This window comes from Manis javanica, chromosome 1, assembly GCF_040802235.1.
Source record: "Manis javanica isolate MJ-LG chromosome 1, MJ_LKY, whole genome shotgun sequence".
In the NCBI taxonomy this organism is placed as follows: Eukaryota; Metazoa; Chordata; class Mammalia; order Pholidota; family Manidae; genus Manis; species Manis javanica.
The window spans coordinates 166079035-166085167 of NC_133156.1; the positions used below are offsets into that span (position 1 = coordinate 166079035).

The following is a 6133-nucleotide window of genomic DNA, read 5'->3' on the forward strand; positions in this document are numbered from 1 at the left end:
CCTCCTATTGATGGTTTTCCAGATTCTTTTAAACTTTTCACTGCTACAGACACAACACAGTGAACGTTTATGCATATTTGTGAGCATTTCTCAACATGGGTCCCTGCTCGCAAAGGGACAGCCCAGTCTACACCATTAGTGCAATGTGAGTTCCCAGTGCTGCCCATTTATGCCAATACATGGTGCTGGCAGATGACCACTTTGGCTAGTCTGATGCATTAGAGGCTGTGACGGTCAATTTTACATGTCAGCTTGGCTGGGCCTATTCTAGAAGTCTCTTGGAGGATGTTTCTCTTTAAAATGGTGGATTTTGACTTAAGGAGATTTTTTCCACATGGGTGGGCCTCATCCAGTCAGTTGAAGGCCCCCATAGAACAAAAGACTGACGTCCTCAAGCAAGGAGTTTTCCAGCAATCTGCCCTTCAGACTTCCTCTGCAACATCAGCTCTTCAGGTCTGACCTGCAGCATCAGCTCCTGCCCGGGTCTGCAGTATGCCAGACCACCCCACAGACAGCGCACCTGCCAGCTTCCATAAGCCAGTGAGCCTTGAGCTATTGAAAATAAATCTCTTTCAATAGATATATACATCCTATTAGCTGTGTTTCTCTGGAGAACCCTGACTAATACAAAGATAGTATCTCTTTATTGTCTGAGTTTGCATTTCTCTGGTTCCTAATGAAGTTGAGCATCTAATCAAATGTTCATCTGACATTTGGATTACCCCATCCAGGCCTTGTCCATGTCTTTGCCCATTTTTTTTCATTGGGTCATTTGTTTTCTTCTCCTTGATTTGTAGGGGTTCATATATTCTGGATTCTTATCCTTTGTCAGTTAGGTGACTGTACTGCAAATACCTGTGTCTGGCCTGGCATGTCACCTTTTTTTATGAACAATTAAAAAAAATTTTTTAGTGTAGTCCTATTTATTACACTAAATAGTTTCTAACTTTTTGCTTTAAGGTTTGTCTTTTTGTATCTAGTTTGAGAAAATAATTTCTTACTTGGTATTTGTAAAAATAGCCACCTATATTTTCTTTTGAATTATTTAAAATAGTCTCTTTTTCACCTAGATATTTAATAAACATAGGGTTTACTTTTGCGTGTGTTGTAAGCATCTAACTTATTCTTTTATGGGTAACCTATTATTCCTTTTATTTATTGAAAAAGTCCACTCCTTCCTTTTAAAAAAAAAATAATTTGTAATGACCTTTGTTGAATATCAAATTTTCATATGCACAGGCCAGTTTCTGGGTTCTCTATTTCTCTCTTGATCTATTTGTTATCTCTTTACTGATATTTCATTATTTTAATTATTATAACATTATAATTCATCCTGAAAGTTATCTGCCTGTTGGATTTCACACACACACACACACACACACACACACACACACACACACACACAAATACATTTTGAGATTTTGGATGAAATTGTACTAAATTTAGAAAATAACTAGAGGAATGACTGATATCTTTGTTAAAGTCTAGTTTTCCATTAAAAAACATGGTAAATAACTTATTGATATTTTCTGTCATATCCTTCAACAACACTTCAAAGTTTTCTTCAAAAAACCCCCTCCCCCCAAATTAAATCAAGACCAAAACTTGCACATTTTTTTCTTAAATGTATGAAGAGATATTGTAAAGTTTTGGTTGTTAGTACAAATGAGATCTTTCCTGTTATGTTTGCTCATTGACTTAACTGGTACATAAAATGGTACTCATTTTTTTGTGTGGATATTACATCTACTATATTTGCTGGGCTCCCCTCCCATTTGAATAGTTTGTTTGAAAATCCTCCTGAATCTCCTACGTAGATTATCGTATTTCCTGCCAACAAAGATATGTTCGCCCCTTTTTTGGTCAATTTTTATTCTTGTTTCTTTTGCTTGTTTTATTGCCTCCAGGATGGCTTCCAGGATACTCACACACTAGTAACAGACATCCTTGTCTTGCTCCTCATATTGATAGGCATGCTTCCAAAGTTTCCCCACTAATTATAATGTTTACTCTACATTTTTGGTATATATCTTTGATCATAATAAGGCAGTTCCCTACATTCCTATTTTGAATACTCAGCTCACTTATTTTAAGTCATTCATACTTTTAGAATAAATTTATTTATCTTCCTCAAATATTCTTCTAGTTGGCCATCCACAATTTTGATACATAAAGCTTTTATTAAAACTCTATCCCAAAGAAATTTCATTTGTAATTTCCTCTTTAGCCTCTGAATTGAGTTCCCAAACATATGAGTTTGAGACTCTCTTACTTTTGGTTTTTCATTTAATTGGGTTGTTCTAAGAAAATATGACTGATTTTGGTTAATTCTAGACATTTGATGACTCTTTCTTTGTGACCTAGTATGTGGTTAAATTTTTAAATGATCTCTGTATCTTGAAAGAAAATAAAGACTGTCTTCAGGTGCAGAATTTTAAATACATATACGCACACTCACACAGCTATTAGATAAGCCTGTTACTTTTATTTTCCAAATATTTTATATCCTAATATTTTTTAAGTTGCTTGTTTCAACAATTTCTGATAAAGTTAAATGAGCCAAAATTCTTGATTTATAATCCTGTCAGTCCGCTTACTACGTTTCTCAAGTGTGCATGCATTAGGATGTATACATGCTGGCTTCTGAATAGACTGGTGTCTTGATTATTATGTGTTTTCTCTCCTTATAGTTTGTCTGTGATTGCTAGAATTTATGTAGTATATATTTTCCTGTCCCTCTATTTTTAGGCCTTCTGTTTGGTTGTGTCTTAGATGGTCTCTTGGAAGCAGGATATAACTGGATGTTTTTAGAAATCAATCTGATAATTTATTTCTTGGAGTAGGTAAATCTAAGCCTATTTGTAGCTGGTATATTTCAACATACTATTTTCTGTTATGTATTTTGTGTATTTTTTAAAAAGTTCTTTTTTTCTCCTTTCCTGCCTTTCTGTGACACTGTTACCTAAAGTGTAATAGAGCAAAGCTCCAAGAAGAGTTTGTCTGGAGTCCTGTCATCACGAGGGACTGACACCTGGCACATGGGAGCCACTTACTGCCTCTTGAATGCTCCCTGTCCTCCCTGTGCTCCCTGGGCTGAGAGCAGCTAAGCCACTGGCTCTTAATAATTGTTCCTTGAATAAATGATGCTAATTCAAGACTCCATAAATCTATTTCTAAAGTCTATTGTGTCCTTGGCATTTCAGAGCAGCAGGACCACAGTGTTGCCTTTTGGCAACCACTGGCTAACAGCTGATTACCAGCCAGCCCTTTGGGAGGGTCAGCACTCCATTTCATCACTGCCTTCCCCTGGGCGAGTAGGGCTGGGCAAGGGGGGGTCCTAGGGGCGACACTTGGGTCACTCACTCTCAGGTACCAACCCTGTACTTGCAGGCCCTGGGAGTGAGTGCCTCCTTAATATTGGCACACTGGGCATCTTGCCCTAGTCCTAGTTCTGGTCCCCACCACTGCCTATTGTCTCCCCAACAGTGAAAATGTTAATGGCTGTCCTGCTACCACTAGAGTGAAGAGGGATATAAACTGTTTCTGATATGTCTGCCTGGTATATCTCACAACTGAGTAAACAAATAAACAAAGTGAAGCAAAGAGCCCTGGCTTTACCCCACCTACTACATTCCCCACGGTCTTGAATTTTATGATCCAAGGTTCTCAGCCAGACTGCAAAGGGCCTTGAGTCCCTGTGGTACGAACTTTAGTCAGAAGAATTTTGGGAACCAATATATCTTTGAGAAAAATACCTCTGGCTTCCATGATCTGAGAAATGGAGAGGCTCCACAAAGTTGAGGGCACAGAGAGAAGAGGGGATGTGAAGACCCTCTGAGGTGTAGCTGTGGGACTGAGATTCAGTACAGGGTTGGATAAGGCAGGACTTGAGAATCACTAAATGCTTCTACTGAGGATATTCCATCAGTGGTGAGACCTTAAACAAGGAGAGAGAACAGGAGAACGTGGCCCGTCTGCTTTGGGTAAGCTGAGTGTGAAGACAGAGCAGCTTGGTGTACTGGAATGACCAGGGCTAGGTCTGGGAGCCCCCACCCCCACCCCAAACCTCACACAGACCCCCCCCTCCTTCCCTCCCTGACCCCCCTTCTGCTGGGCTCTCCCCAGGGGCTCAAGGCTTCTCCTGTTCAGAGTTGCCCCCATGGTTGGGGCCCAGCCTGGAACAGCCCCCTCTAGGCAGCCAGTTTTACTTACTGTTACCAAGCTGAAAAGGAGGCTGTCATTTTACAGCAGTGATAAAAGTTAATCACAGATTAGGACTGCCCCGAAATATAGATGACTTCATCCACCCGAGTGTGGCCCCCTGGGGAAGTATTCACCACTCCTTAGTTGCCAGACAAGTCCAGCCGGTTTTCTGCAACTCAGAATGTAGCCCAGGCTTAAACAAAAGCCTGGATGCATGAATAGAGACCATTCACGGGCAGTGGGAATCACTCTGCAGACCTACTGCGTGCCTGAGGTCTAGACATCAGATTGAAGGAGGTCTGTTTACTCCCGGTGCAGCCTTCCCCCACCCACAGACCCCTCCCTCCCTCCCTCCCTCTCTCATTACAACTTTTATCTGGCGGCCGCATCACCCCAGGAGAGACTCCCAAACAGAAAGTCAGACAGTGAGGAGCAGAGACAGCAGTTACAAAATAAAAGTTTCTGTGTTCAGAAGCAGGGGGATTTCTCAGTTCTGACCATCCAGGTTTAGGATTAGGGGAATTTATCTGCCTCAGGTAACAGGAAAGTGGGATAAATTTCAAGCTGTGTTTGAAATAAAAATTTAACAAGTTATTATTGTTTGTTCTGAAGTGTTAAGCAAATACTGTAGTGGCTCATCGGGAACCAGCAGAAGGGAAAGCATGGTTTGGCCCCCTCCAGGCCTCCCAGGCTCTGGCACCAGGCCTGCCCTCCTGAGCTAGAAGATCCTCGTCTTGCCTTAAAGTCCTGAGCTCAGCTAGGTACAAAGCACACAGCAGCTACAGTCGCTAAGGCCTGCAGACGTTCCCCAAGGCCTGCGGACGTTCCCCACCCCCACCCCCAGCTTGGGCTAAAACAGGATTGATGGCCTAGAAGCCAAGGGAGGCCAGGTGGAACACCAGTGGACTGAAAAAGTAAGCTGTCATAGTAAGGCCAGAGTATGATCAAGGCCAGGGAAACGAGGGTGTACATATGCTTAAAGAGTATGACGAAGCTTTTTTACAGGAGCAGCTGACTCTGCAATCCCAAAGATGGGAAATAACCCACAAATGACAGTGAAGGATTCCTGCTCAAAGCCATCGGAAGCACCTGTGGCCTATCTAGGAGGCTCCAGACCCTCGGTTTAGCTTTAGAGCACCCTCCCACTCACCCTGACCCCAGCCTGCGACTCCTCCTCTTGTTCTTTCCAAGCCTTTTCTTACCACCCTGCTGGTCCTCCCGGGCTGGCCCTCTGCCCTGCCCACCCTCTGCACATGTCTAAATTGCTGCTGCCCTCTGGCCCCGATGTAACCCAGCTCTTCCGAGACGCCTTCCTTGGGCTTGTGCTCTCGTGGGCGTTCTCTTCAGGGACTCTCTCCCCAAGCCCATCCAGGCCTGGCACACTCACCGGGAGACCCCTCATGTGGCACAAAGCAGTGGAAGTGGCACACAATGCTGTCAGGGAGGATAATGGGTTGGAGGGAAGCAGGGGCAGGACCCAGTACTCTAGGTGGACCAGGAGGGCGCTGGATTTGTAATGGTGTCAGAAGCTGGGGGGCAGAAATGCTGACAAGAGGACCAATCAAAAGTGCTCTGTTCCATTTCTGTCCCAGGTCCCCAGGCTCCAGAGAACAGGCGAGGCAACTGTGCCCAGATCCTGGGCATTACTGCAAGTCAGGGTCCAGGAGCCAACCTCCTGTAAGTGGAAAAAGGAAGAGGAGCCTAAGATCCACACATTTCTACCTTGTAGAGATGTGACCAGGCCCAAGTGGGCTTTTGAATGTGACAATGAATTCTGTTATTTTTGGAGTGACGACTGAGCTCCTTTTAGTATCTGTTGGACCCCGTGGCAAAGGAGCCTCCACACGAAAGCAGCACCCATGTGGCTGGCAGCATGGCCTGCATGCGGCTGCCAAGCCCCTGTTTCTAAGCCTGGGGAGTGTTCTCCTGG

General features: G+C 43.6%; 1 long non-coding RNA gene across 2 annotated transcripts in view; it reads right to left on the reverse strand.

Annotated features, from left to right (window-relative positions):
* The window catches only part of LOC108394829 (uncharacterized), a 269317-nt gene that overhangs the window by 76877 nt on the left and 186307 nt on the right, over positions 1–6133 (reverse strand). The gene's annotated exons all lie outside the window — the stretch shown is intronic.